Source organism: Dromaius novaehollandiae, chromosome 9, assembly GCF_036370855.1.
Source record: "Dromaius novaehollandiae isolate bDroNov1 chromosome 9, bDroNov1.hap1, whole genome shotgun sequence".
In the NCBI taxonomy this organism is placed as follows: Eukaryota; Metazoa; Chordata; class Aves; order Casuariiformes; family Dromaiidae; genus Dromaius; species Dromaius novaehollandiae.
Window position 1 is genome coordinate 20,828,781 of NC_088106.1, and position 14,770 is coordinate 20,843,550.

Consider the following 14,770-nt stretch of genomic DNA (forward strand, 5'->3'; position numbering starts at 1 on the left):
AGATATTTTATAAATGTCCCAAATGCGGAAAAAACTTCTGTCAGTGTTTTACTAGTTTTACTGGTTTTGGTGTTGTGGAACTGCTTGCTTTTGTATGTCTGTTCGCCTCATCTGAGGAGACAGATTTTACTGAGTAGATGCTGAGCCTTTTAGAAAAGTCAGGCCAGTTTCAGACATCTCATATGGAAGTATTTTAGTTAACTGGGCACTTCTAGAAGACTTCTGCTGCTTCTGGCAAGAGGTTAGCTTGCTTCATGTTAATCAGCTAAAGAAGACTGAGGCATGATAGATTGTGCATGAGCTAGTAACTGCAGATCCTATTTCCATCAAATATCTTTCTCCTCGTTACTGTACTTCTTGGAGTTCTGCTCTGGGAGTAGCTAGAGGAAGTACAATTGCTAGCCTCAGGTATAGCATTCCCCTTCTTATCATTCAAATATTGTTATTGATCCGTGATGTTTGTATTTAACACTCAGTCTCCAGGGCCGATGAAGGAGACATGCACTATTTGTAGATTCAATATGTATTCTTTGCCAAGGTTTTCTATTCTCTGTACCCTTTTTAGCCCAAGTGTGTTGACTCTGCATCTTTTACAGTGTAGCGATTGGCCTGGATAGTGGTTGGACAGACTCGGGAGAATACAATATCTTATAATTAAAAGACAAGATCTAATTTCGTTGTACAACTCAGCCAGTTGTTATCACTATTGTCTTTCCTTAATTAATTGTATTTCAGGGTAGGCACATTACAAACTAATCAGTCTATTGTCACATGTCTGTTAATTTTGTAATTAATTATCATGGCTAGAGCTGGGAGAATAATTTCTAACAAATAACTTAGTGACTTTTGGCTCTGTGCAAATAGATCGTGATTTTCTGAAATAGGTTTGTTTTTTCACTGTTATTCAATGACTTATTCCTGGTTGGTAAATAGCCAACACACAGTTTGTTATAATGCTTTAAAGCCTGAAATAAGATGCAATTTGACTGTATTCAAATGTTCGTATGGTCACGTTACTTATCAACTCCCTTTTGTAACACTGGTTCTCGGAGCTTGCTTTTTGGCAAGAATGATTATAATCACCAGTCTAACATTTGCTTTGTATTAATATTCTTCCAACATTTAGTTATTGTTCTTTTTTTATTGGGAACATTCTTGCCTGCTAACTTTGGTAGGACATCAAGGTAAGGCAAATGCAGTGTTATTGGGTTCGGGAAGCAGCAGGCTGGAGAGGTTTCTTTTGAAAGGCTGCAAGGAGTATAGCTGTGCTGCTGGGCACTGTACCCAATTAAATAGTTTGTGCACGCAGTCCCATGCTAATTCAGCTGTGCTGTATCCTGATGTGAACTAAATATCTGTGACCGACAAGTATCTTCATAGTTAGAGGCGTATTTATAGCCTTGCTCAGTACTACCTCTGTTATGGCAGTAATAGCACGTTGTAGACGTCCTTTTGTTTGGCTGTGCTTTTCCACGGTCAGTTCATGCCTTCTTAGTTGCTGTTCGGCTGTCTTGGCAGAGTAAGATTACTGGTACATTGGGCCCCTCTCAGGCCAGGTTTGCATTCCATGTTTGGCTTGGGCTTGAACCCATGTTCATGCCATCGTTTACCAACCATCTACACTGTTAAATAAATAGTGTCATTGCCCTAAGCCTGGTTAATGACACTGAGGTGCTGAGGTTTCTCTTTTGACAAGCAAAGATTCAGCCTTCCTGGACTTGAGGTCTCCTTGTATGATTTGATACCATGCCAACATAGAAATTTGCATTAAAAGCAGAAAGAGGCAGCTGGGGGGTCGTGCAGTCCAGCTCTTCAGTTTGTCTCTCAGCTACACCTGACTGAACGGATGCTCTTTCTCTGTTCTGCTGCAGACCTGGGGGATTCAAGCTAACCAGTCCTGACTTCGCATTGGAGCTGCGGAGGAGCATTCACACACTCGGACACTGATCTCGGCTGGGAGGTGGGTTGCGAAGTGGTTCCTGACAGCCGCTCAGCTCTCGGTTGCCTCCGCTCAGCTGGGATGCGTGCCGATTGTGTGCTAATTTGGACTCTAACAGCAATCAGTCAGGAGGTTTGCCAGGCCAAAGCCCCTGAGTTAAGGCTTCAGGCCAAATATGCAATGTAGACATGCCCCTAAGAGAGAGGAAACTGTAAGCCTTACTTTCACTGGCAGAACCTACAGAGTGATTTCAACCTTCTGTACCCAATAACTCATTTTGAATAAAGCTGCTTCCCCGGTGGCATGTGTATGTCATTACAGTGTGACATTCCTGGTGAGCCCCCAGCTCACACCCTTGTGCTCTGTTGCCATAGCTCTGTTTTGCTGCTGTTTGCCATTCCTAACTAGATAACCTTCTGAGGTTCCCATTACTTCACACACTCCATGGCTGCCCAGAATTCAGTTCAATTGTTTCCCAACTCTTTTGGTACGTGTTTACAGCTCCTAGCTCTCCCACTGCCTTGTCAGATGACATTCCAGCTCAATGGCTCCCCCGAGGCGCTCCAGTTTCCAGGCTACCTATGGTATTTGTTTTTCTTGGTCTCCTTACTCCCAGTTAGGCAGCACTTTTATGGGATTGACTTGTCTCACAACAAGACTCAACCATTTGAATTTTTCTTATCTCTAAAGAGTTGTTCAGGAGTGACATGAGATTGGTGTGGGCAGTGTTTCTTACTGATGTCTTTGGTAACCATCCAGCAGTACCAGAGGAGGTGGTGCTGGTGTGTTATATGTTACAGGATAGCATTTACTTTTTAGAATGACCTTTACCTAGTGACACAACGGCTGTGGTCTCCAGCAAGGTGGAACCAGTGCATTGGATGCGGGTAGGGAAGACATGAAACGGGGAGCACATGGTGAAATAGAGTCTCAGAGCAGTTCTGCATGAGTGTTATGGTAGGTTTGGATAAGCATGACATGGATCTGAAAGTATTCTGAATAGAAAGACTGCAGATGAAAGCCCTTGCTCATTTTATTCCATCGCAGGGACAAGCTGGGAGGCAGCAGTGCTGTCCCATGTTGTGATCCGAGGCAGAGGGGAGGATTCATTCTCTCTGCCTACATGGGAAGTGGGTGGGCTTGGGAATGCCCAGGCAGGATTTCACCTTCACTGGGTAGTTTTGTGGTAGCGGTGTTGAGCTGTAATTGTGTTCACAGATTTCTGTCTTTCAGGTCTACATTTCTTCCTGTAATATAAGATAACAATGAAGTATGCTCACACTATTTACTTACAGATTTTATATTTAAAGGAGTTTCTTTTCCTTTTTAAAGTAATTAATGTTGCTTAAGTCTGGAATTCTTCTAATGTCAACTCCACACCAATTTATTACTGTGGGGCTCAAACTGGTCTTCCTTGGATAATCTGTTTGTTTTCTAACAGTGTTTTCTTTGCATTTCGTTGCATTAAACTCCTCCCTTTTCCCCTGGAATTCTTGCCATGTGCCTTCATTATAGTAACTTTTTCTATTTTGCCCTAGATACTTTCCTTTTACGGAAATGGAGACTGGCCTTTCTAGAAACATTTATCTAATTAGCTGCAATTTAGCTAGGTATTCCTGAAATATGACTCTTCCGTATGTTTTGTTCTCACTCTGTATTGGCAGGAGCTTGCTTTTTCATTGCTGTAAAATGAAGTGTCCCTCCTCAGAGGCACAAGAAAACGAATTTCCTCCTGTATTTACACCCTGCAACTGTCTGTGCTCTACTTTGTGCCTCTAGTTAATCCCTGTCTTGCCCCAGGATTGTCCAGCCACTACTGACACCTGTATGCTTCCCCTCCAAGCTTCTCAGGATTTTTCCAGCAGTTACTTGGGACTTTCACCTCCTTGTGTCGGACGGCAGGAGCCACAGGTAGGCTTGGGGTGTATTTGATACTATTTCATACTCATCCCTTACAGCTTTTGTGGCTGCAGTGACAGCTTCTGGGGCTAAATATTAGGTGTGTTTAGCTGTTTAGGCTCATGAATAGCTTATAATTGTAACATTTTACACTAGCAGTCTGGAGAAAAGCCATAGCAGAGAGTCAGAGGGCCAGACGGAACTGTTAACCACTAGTCTTACTTTGCTCTAAAAAAATAATTTTCTGAAACTCAGGCTTGGTTCTTTCCTTTTTGTGTTATGCTATAATAAACTTTTCAAGTACTTCCACTGAAACTTGCAGCATCATTAGAATTAAACTAAAATCCAAAGAAGATAAAACACCAATGTGGGTGTATAGTTTGTCAATCAAGATACTACATTCAGAATAGTTATTATTTATGAGTTTTATGGGATTACTGGATATTTTTGTCTGGTTTCTGGCCTGGAAATGTTTTGGGTTGACTTGAGACATTTAATTTATCATGAAACTAAATATTTCATTCTATCTTCATACTGCTTTACCTTTTAAAACTTTTTTTTAAGAAAGGTCATTTAAAACAAAAAGCTTAAATGGTTTGTTTTGTGTAGCCTTTTCATAGTTGGAACAATTTCCTAAATCCAACTTGAATTATAAAACCATTTTTTGCAGGTATACTGTTTGCCAAAATAATCACCCTAGTCCTGCTGGACTAATTGTTTACTTACTTTGGTGTCTATGAACATTTTATGACTGTGTTTCTGCATGGCAGATTTGCCATATTTCTTTTTCAAATAAAAGTAGTACTACCCTTTTCTTTTTTTTAAATCAAAGAAAACGAATGGCTTTAACATGGTATTTAGCATTAAATGCATTAAGAGCTATTTTTGATACACACTTTTAATAGTGACATTCTGTATGGTAGATGACCGTGACACTCAGAAACCTGTTACACTCTGACAAGCTAAACCTAGAGTAGCGTTATATCACTTTGGGTGAGATTTACTCCATAAATAATGAACAACTAAAAGTTTTTTACCTTGATGTACTAAACCCATAGCAGCTGCTACGAACTGTGCTAGCAATCAAAATATTTCCTGAGTGTTTGCCCATATTACGAAAGTATCAATAAAAGAAAGTGATTAAATGCAAACAAAAAGCTCTTACAGGACTGCAGGCTTGATTAAAATGAACAAAATCTGACAGACGAGGCACCGACACACTGGAGCTAGCTCACAGACTAGCTGAGGTGCAGGTGCCCCCTCAAATCCCACACGGCTCACAACTGTTGCGATACCTTCTGGGCGCGCAGTGGGCTGGGTGGGAGGCAGAGTAGCTGCCTCCAAATCTGCTTGGCCTGGCTTTCACCACATTCATCCTAGTACTTAACTTCATTCTAATATAGGTTTAGATATCTTTTTTTTTTTTTTTTTAGTACTTCCGGTAACCATCTCCTAAGTGTGTACCTGAATGTTTTCACGTTCATGACATGACATCCATACACATAGTTTATAATAAACAGATAATGTCAGAGGAATGCATTAATACATCTGTTATTTAAAAAATGTGTTGAATTACTAGGTATATCAAAAGTAGGCACTGAAGTCAGGTGAGAGAAACATCCCCTGCAGAGGTGGGGACTGCACAGATTCTTCCTTGAAGACGGAGGTTAGATCCAGCTTTGCTTCAGGCAGTGGGAGCTTTTCAGTTGCCATCAGTTAGGAGACTGTGTCCCAAAGCTGGGGATGTGACGAGCCACACCAAAGACCTTACTGTGTTACAACATGTCCTTTGGCCCAAGCAATACAAATACCACTGAATAAGTCAAAGAAACAAGGATTTAGGGTAGACAGCAAACTCATGGATTAATGGACCGGGAAATTCATATTGAGACTTACACGTGTGGTAGGAGCAGCTTGGCTGCACCAAGCTGCTATAGCTAAGAACAACCACCCAACCCCATTACTTGAGCCAGCATTCATTACCAAGCCTTAGCCCTAGCTCTGTCATCTGGTACCTGCCACCAGTGGGAACGTGCACGCTGAAACTAAGTTGTTTTGGTTCTTGGAAGTGTATGGAAAATGTTTATTTAGGTAATGCCAAATGCTTCTGTCTTACTTATCATAGATCCAGTCACATGCAGACCCAGATAGGAAGGCACACACTTGCACGCACATCTGTTTACATAATACAGACTACAAAAAATATGTTTTTCTATCACTGCAAGAGTGTTTACTCAGTACCTTTTCACAGCTGGGAGATTTAGCAGAGGAATATAAAGCATCTGTAAAAACAGGCCCTGGTTTAGAATTCCATGTGTACTTTTAACTGAAGCTAAAAATACTTTAGTGCTGATGTTCAGATGTCACCTATTACAGAGGGTTATAAAGATAAGCCTCTGTTCTTTGCACTGATCAATGACTGATCAAAAATAAAAGCTTCAGAATTATTTAAATGCTTTTGTTATGGTCTGAAAGAAAATCGTGTTTCACAAAGAGAAATAGGGCATCTGACATCATGTACTGAACTTGCCTACCTTAACGAACTGCATTTTGAATTTTCGAGGCAGGAATTTCACGTTCCTGGCTAAAACTGTGAGCTCCTTGGGGCACATGGTGAACGTACAGCACCTAATGCAACAGGGTGCCAATCCGGAGTGGAGCTGCTGCCTGCTGACAGTGTTGTCAGTTGTATGGTTGTTGTTGTTGTGTCATCTCTGTCAGTGCTACAGAACTGGCTGTATCGGTAAGTGGCCTGGTGTCTGCAGTAACCTGTCCCTCTAGACATTTCCTCACTTGTATTAATAATTTATCAATATGAAATTAGATATTTTAAAGTGGGTAACAGTTTTCAACATTGCTTTCCAATGGTGCCTGAGCATTTCCTCACATGGCTGAAAGGGTATCATCAATATTGTAAAACTTGAGGCCCACGGCAGAAGATTCCTTACAGGGGTGAGCTTCCGCAGAGATGGAGAATTCATCACTCCTTTCCTTTCAAGTGGTTGAGGAATAATAAGCTGGAGCTCTTGGGATCTCCTCCATCCTACTCTTAGGTTAAATCAGGGGAGATTCATGTGTATCCTAGGGGAGTATAGCCCCCCTTCTCCAAGACCTGGGCTAGTAGGATACCCCAGCTCCTAGCCACATGTCAGGGCAACAGCGTCTTCTCCTCTCCCCAGGTCAGAGGGTGGCTGCTGCCAGCCCTGCGCCATACCTGCAAAGTGTGAGCCAGCTCCAAAAGCTCCAGAGTACAGTGCAGCACGCTAACGGCAGTAGTTGTTACTACTAGTTACTTCTGATTTACATGAGCCTTTCTTTTTCAAAAGGTCTTTTCTAGCACACATTTCTATGTGTCTGTTTTCTACAAAGTGGTTTTTTTTAGCTTGAAAGTTTTGCTGATTTTTCTTGACATTTTAAAATAGCTTTAGTTTCTTTGGATATGACTGCTATGTAATTAAGTTACCACTGGTACAGCATCATTTCAGTTTTGAAAAGGTGTTACATGTAAATATATCATACCACGGCTGCTACCAGAAGGGCTTTCTTGCATTTTTAGTAGGGTAATGAGTAATCAGAATTATGCTCATTCTGGTGGTGGTATTTCATCGTTCATACATATATGTTTATGTTTTTATATATATATACATATGCATGTATGTATGTATACTGGTTTACATATGTGTATAGTGCTCTATATATACAACACAAATATATATATATGTTAATTACTGAATGTCATTGTTAATGATGTGGAGAAGTGGATCCAGAAAAGAAATGCAGAGAGTTCAGTTTCATGTGTTTGTCAGGTGTTTGATCCTACAAATTCCAAACTATGGACTGTTTTGTATAAAACAGGATACAGGTTTTCCTACAGACTGAAAGTCTGGCAGACAGGAGGATTAAGGTGATCTGTTCTCAGTACTTTTATTATTTCCTCGTACCTTAAATTTATTTTTTTGTATCCAACACAAAATAGTGTAGAAGACTTGCAGCTTTTTGAAAAGTACTTCCAGTGTAAGATTGCCTTCCACTTAAATGTTCCTGTATGCTTCCGTATGCTTTAAGATTGGTTTGGACATGTCTCTGAACTGGATGAAGCCTTTTGAGATTTAGTAAACTAAATATCAAGGAGTGCCAGAAGTGCATAGCCATGCTTTGCAGTATGTGATAGTGTTCCTTGTTTTTGTAAGAGGTTTCTGTATCAAATAACAGGATTAGAAAGATCTGATATGTCATCAGTTGTTCAGGATCAGGAAGTTCATTGATTGTGAGCCATTTATCATGAAAACTAGTGGGAATAAGACTGAGCCTGATGAAAAAAGCCTGATGAGCAACACTTTGAAATGTACACATCTAATCTGAAAGGTATGAATCTAACCAAGTGATCTGATTTTCATAGGCAAGCAGTAGCATCAGTTCACAGTACTGGGATCTGCAGGTAATTTGGTGTTTAACAGATGCCTAATGTCAACAACCCTGAAGTTTGAGAATGGTGATGGGCAGTGGATATTTATTTGTTATTTACATGTTCTGGCTGTAATTACACTGATGGGGTTATATGAAAGATGCGTTTAGTAATCCTGGAATCATGAACGTCTCTTAGTAATTAAGTGTAATCATTCTCCCCAAGACCTTAATGTTCTCTAGATGCTTCCGTTTTGCTTGTGAGCTTGTCCAGAACTGCTTCAGTCTAGCTGAGGCAATCTTGAATGCTTCTCTCCATTGGGATCCATTTTCAATGCATGGGCTGTAGACTGCCTCTGTCCATCCTCTCTTAAAACTTGCTGGCCTGAGCACTTAATTGTGAGACAGAAAATGTGTATTTCAGCCCTCCTTAGCTGAATTCAAGTCTATGATAGAAAGAAGATTACTATAAAAGGAGGCACAGCATCTTCCAGTAGCAGAAAGCTGTGTTTAAACTGAGCCACTGAGTTATCTGAAAAGATAGATATTGGCATCCAAGGGCAAAACTTCAATCTGTGGATCATGGCCAAATGGAAATGCTTCTTTATGGTCTAGAGTACATCAGCCCTGGCAAGGAGCACTTGTGTCCTACTAGTTAGTGCTTAGTGCAGGGGATTTTTTTTTGTCTTATCATATTGTGGCAACTCACTTTACACTGTTTCCAACTGTTTATGAAGTGTAGGTGGCTTATTCTGCAATTTGGATTTAACTTTGGGCCAGAGCCTGAAAGTTAATGGATGGTAACAGACATGGAGGTCTTGATTTCTTTTTTGTTAGATCTAGCCCTTCAGTTGCCCCTTGACACATCTCTTCTATCTGCATTGCAATCTAACAGACTTATATCTCTGATTTCAAATTTAGGGTTTTTATTAATTCCCAGCTATTTGCACCCATGGAACATAGATTGTGTGGAAGTAAAATCATAGCTACAACTCCGTAATCTAGTTTGACATCCCACTGAAATACTGACTCTGAAACTAATTGATGACCCAGCCTTCTCATGCTTTGTTTAAGCATCACTCTTTGGAATTATGAAGCTCTACAAACCAGTAGCATCATGCAGTAGGTGCTCATTTGGATGCTCTAGAAACCATATCTGAGAAAACTGTAAAACTCAGTCTAAGAGTGGAGAGTGAACACACAAAATCTCTCGTAGGAATTCAGGCACAAGCTTTGTAATGTAACCACTTAGTGCCATGGCTAGCAATAGGCTCTTGAACTCACGTCAAAGAAGTTGGCATCTGATAAAGAAAACGCTGATGTGAGGAACAGTTGCATCTCAGATCCAGATTTGTGAAGCAGGTATTTGGAATAAGTCTGCTTGGAATCAAATGCTTTTCTAGCAGATCTACTCGATTCATGTATCCCAAATATCCATTCAGCTAGAACAGTCTCCCCATGGTTCACAGAACCAATAAGCAAAAGTTATTGATATACTGTTTGTCTTGCTAAGTAAGCCTAATTAGCTGAGCCTGTCTGAAGTGCATTTGTCAAGAGGAGCAGGAAAAAAAGAGCATGTCAGGCTTGGGCTTTCTAGGTCTGTTGTTAGAAATGAGGCCATTAGGAAATAATGGGACTGGCAACTTAATCTCATTGCATTGTTGAAAGTCTCTGAGTTTTTTCAAGTTTGTTTGGAATCTGAGGGTCTAGTGCTGGTGCTTTTCCTCACAATCATGAGTCCTTTATTCTGTCAGTGAGTCCCAGTTAAAAGGCAAGGTATATTGTTGAGGGCAAATAATAACTTTTAGTCTACAAAGTTTTTCTGTATGGCCTCATAGAATAAAAGTCTGTATGACCTCTAAGTCAAGGTTCTTCATTCTTCTTTCCATTCTGTCCTTAGTTGTTTCACTTCCTTATTAAACCACTGTAGCCTCTGCCTACAAGAAATTAAAGAAGGAAGAAGACCCAAAGAAAATCAGCCAAGTCATTGAGGGTAATGAAAATTAGAATCATTAATGATAAACTCCTTTTTACTGAGACTTCTCTGAGGTGTCATCCCCCAAAGGGATCTCAGGCACTGGAAACAGTCAGTCCAAGTCCAGTCCCAATTTGTTATACCTCCTGTTGTAAGTAAAACCCCAAGACTCCATCACTGTTAGAAGACATATTCTGGTCACATCTCCAAAGAAAAATTGGTCCATATACTGAAAACTTGTAATGTAAGAGTGTTAAGTTTAGTCCATCAGCACATGAAAGAACTCCAGTGAAGAATCCCCAACTCAATCTGTTAGGCAGTATCCCCTAAAAAACAAATTACTGATCCTGTTCGGTGGTATTTGCAATACCTCATATTGAAAAAAAGTCTCTTGCTCCATGATTAACCATATTGTAAATCACAGCTGAAAGAAGACATCACATCTCTTTCTTCACATCTTCATTCTGCATATGAAACCAAGAAGACTAAAATGAGATAACTGATGAGGTAACTAACATTCCAAGCATGTTATTTGTACAGCCAGAAGTATTTTTTTTATTTTTTCACAGCTCACCTGTTTTAGAAACTCTCTTCATGGAGTTGTGTCCATGTACAGAAGGTCACAAACAATGAGACAAGCAGATGGTGAGATGTGAGGTACAGTTAATAGAAAATTTGGAGTATGTGTTTTCTTGGTCAAAGTAAGGGTGTTATTACAAAAGCCCTGACTTCACACTAATGTTTTTATCAGATGGGGATTGTGCTCAGTGCACATGTCACTGCAAACTGAAGTGGCAGAGACTGGAGAGTGATGGTAACATGACTCAGAGGAAATGAATCAACATTAGTCAGCACTTGTCTCTCATGTACTCGGGGTCAAGGCCTGTTCTAAACTAACTTATTTTCTTCCTATTCAGTGATGCAGGAAGGAAGGTTTAAAACCAGCAGTCTCCACTTAATAGGCTAATGTTATGGTGACAGGGAGAAAAAGGTCACTGGGAATAATATGTAAGCTGATGAATAGGATCATCCTCATAGGAGAATTAGAATTCTGCAAATGAGTTTTCTATTTCTCATTCTTTCCATTTTGCAAAGTAGTTTTATTCTGGAACAGTGCATCTGAATAGATGCACCTGAAAAATAAGTCTTAAAGGCTAGTAGAACCTTTTCCATTGAATTTTCTTTGCATTCCTCTTTTGGCATCAGTGTACACTGCCTTCAGAAAGCCAAACAGAGTTCCAAGCTATATTTGGGTTTTGAAGAAGAATCCCTCCCACCCCTGAAAAAAAAAAATTTTATGGTCAACAGGGCATGCCTATACAAAACAGCGCAACAGATCCTATACAATAAAATATACAATAAAAACTGTTCCTGCTGTTTGGAGACAGTGAAAAATGAGTCTCATTATTAATAGCATTTCTTAAATCAAGCTGTCTGTGATATGCTTGATCTGGATTAACTAAGGTTTAGGACTCTAAAGTTTTCTCATAGTCAGTATGCCAGGAAGATAATGTAATGTTATGAACCTGTGGTGCAGTGCGCCTGCAGATAAGGTCTGCAGAAGATTCTGAAGGTGGGATTCCTTTCACCTAACTGCAGCCATCTAAAAGCTGGCTGCTTGGGCTCCTGTACGCAATGGAAAGAGAAAAGCATCTGCAAGGAAGTGTTTCTACTTTAAAGTTGCCTTCTTGAGTTGCAAGTACACTGGCTTCAGAGTGAAAGCTTGGATGCAAACCTATGTCACAGGCCTAGGCTGCAGAAAAACATTCAGGCTTCTGCTGTGATGTTCGCTGTCTCCCATCAGTGCAGACACAGTTCCCTAATGCTTTCTGGTGAACCCTGCAAGATAGAGTGCCCTTTGCCAGGGCTTCCCAGCATTGCCATGTGCTCTGCAGCTATAGCTACTGCGTTCAACTCCTTCATGCCCTGGGAGAGTGTAGTGGACATGACTTAATCCATGAACTAGAGGGTTGAGAGCACAGAGCACTTCTTTGCTATTTTGGTACTGTATTGCTGGTTACTCTAGGGCAAGGTGAAGGATACCCCTGCAAACAATTAATTCCATGAATTTGGCACAGTTTTTCTGTTTATGCCTTAACTGTGAGCAGACCTCATCTGTGGAAGTTTATTCCTTATCTGACTAGTGTGTTCTGTGGACCTGCTCCAGTGTGTCAGTAGTTGCTCATGAGCTATTTGCTTGCACTGTAGATTTGAGTATTCACAGTTAGTAGTTCTCTTTTCGTGCCATGTTTGATTAGTCTCCTTTGGTGTGTCCATTTTTTTTCTGATCCTTGACTGATACCTCCCAAGTGCTGAGGACTTGCAAGATTCCTAGAGGTAGACTTCCACGGCATATACGTAGCTATGTGTGTGCACAAATTTATATGCTCAAATAGGGTTTGCAACGCTAACCCTTCCATTTAATTTTCTTGTAGGCACGTTTTACTCCTAAGTGCAAAGTGAACATAAGGAACAATAATAGCATGCATTATTATTCTGTCTAAATTTTATTCAGCAGTTAACAGGGTATAAGTCACATATTTATGTGATTGTTTGTCACATACACCCTGTATTTTTTAAGTAAGGCTCTACAAGGAAGTGCAAATATGAAGTTCTGTTGAAAAACAAAGTTTGGGCAAGGATGAATTTTATTCAAGTAATGTCGAAATGCCTATAACCAAGCCCTTGGGGAGAAGGTAGGAGAAGAGAAGATGGGGGGGAAAGGAACTGAGATCCTCTGTGCCAGTCAGGATATTTCCATATCCTGCCTTTCATGTGCTGAAGTTTAGCGTTGTGATATTTTCTAAATATTTTACCAGTTCACTTGCTCACTTTGGGTGAGGTGTATTAGGCCTGGCAATTTGCATGGAGTCTTGAGGTTCCTGTCATGTGAAAGTCCTCTCCTATGGTATAGATATTTACAGTATATGACAGCTACCATCTGCCACTGTGAGAAGCCGAAATGCCTTTAGGCTGACATTGCAATACTACTTTAAATCTTTACTTTTTACTTGGTGGTGTTATATGAATTAGCCTTAGAAGAGCAATTCAAATTACTGGATTTGTTTAGGTAATTTTTAGTTGTTCAAAGAGGAACCGATCTAACGCAGCACATACAGAGGTCATATTATATAAGTCTGTATTTGTAGGAGGTGAGATTTGTACTGTCAAAATAGTGAACTTGTTCCTGAACAATTAGATCAAGACAGTATTAATGGTAGGAAGAAAGGATGTACACATAATGAGCCAGTATAATTTAGTCCTTCTCTGTAAATAGGGCAAAGAAGGCACCAAATGAGTTGATTCTGATTTTAAATACAGAAAAATGGGAAACTTCATAAAAAATTGACACATGGACCACAGTGCCAGAGAACTGAGAACATAAAGACACCTAATGAAATATTCTGTCAAAAGGTCCTGCTCTTACTGTTTTTTGCAACTTCAGACACAGCCTTCTCTTGCTGTCCTTTATGACTTTTCACAATTTTTGTTCAATTTTACTTTTGAATTTTGCATCATACATACTACGGAAATCTCAAGTCAACAGTGCCTTATTTTCTCTTGTGTTAGATTGACATATCTCAGAATTCTTCCTTGTGCGTTTCCTGTCAGGGTTCAGAATCCAGATTGTGCAAAATGTCCAGTTTCCATTTTCCACAGTTAAATGCAAAATGCTTATTTGAAGGTGCATGTGGGAGTTCTTGTGGCAAGTATCTAATTGTTATTTGAATTATGTTGGGCCTCATGCCTCCAGGAATAACAAACTGTGGATAGAAGCCTGTTATAGAACTTTAAATCGTGTTAGAGTATAGGGACACTCAATTAATTACTTGTTTTTGGTCTCTGCACTACTTTTTATGGTGGATATCTTACAGAGCAAACAGTACTCTAATTTGTGATCAAATAACACAACATGTCTTTCCCAGGGATTGCTTAGATATAGAAAGAAGATACATGCAAATATGTAAAGTATTAATTATCTTCTGTGCTATCTTACCACCTTGAAGAAGAGAAAAAATCTTTGTGTAGCTTATCATAAAGAACCAGAGACAAAGAGGGGCTACTTAGTCTAAAAGGCAGCACTGGCACAGGAATACCTATATAAATTGGTCATGAATATATTTAGGCTGCAAATGAAGATAAGTTTTTCTAGACATCCTGGAGCACTTATCCACTAAGGGTTATGAGAAGTTAGGGGGCAGAAAGTAGGACTGCTCTTAAGGTGAATTTCTCTTTTAATGAGAAGAATACTAAGGTGATGTCTGTAATAGAAGATGGTTGGAGATGTTGACCCCGGAAAGGTTTGTAGACCACATCTGGGGAACAGACATGCCCTGACACAAAAAATACCCATCTCAAGTTATGCCAAACACACACCCCAATCTATTACTGTCCCTGTCGTCCCAACATGCCTGCAACACCGAGACCGGAGTGTGATCTGTGGCAGTCTAGGTACCATTTCACAACAAAGTGCACCATATGTTACCTTTTGAAAAATTATCTTAGCTTCCTATCAAATACACTCAGCAATTAACTGCTGCTGCCTTGATTTC

General features: G+C 40.0%; 1 long non-coding RNA gene across 4 annotated transcripts in view; it reads left to right on the plus strand.

Moving 5' to 3' along the window:
- LOC112988825 (uncharacterized) overlaps positions 1-14,770 on the plus strand; it is a 120,168-nt gene that overhangs the window by 23,773 nt on the left and 81,625 nt on the right. For all 4 annotated transcript variants that reach the window (XR_010390510.1, XR_010390509.1, XR_010390511.1 and 1 more), the window contains exon 2: positions 1,872-1,960. This is a non-coding gene — a long non-coding RNA (uncharacterized LOC112988825). The remainder of the gene's footprint in view (positions 1-1,871; positions 1,961-14,770) is intronic.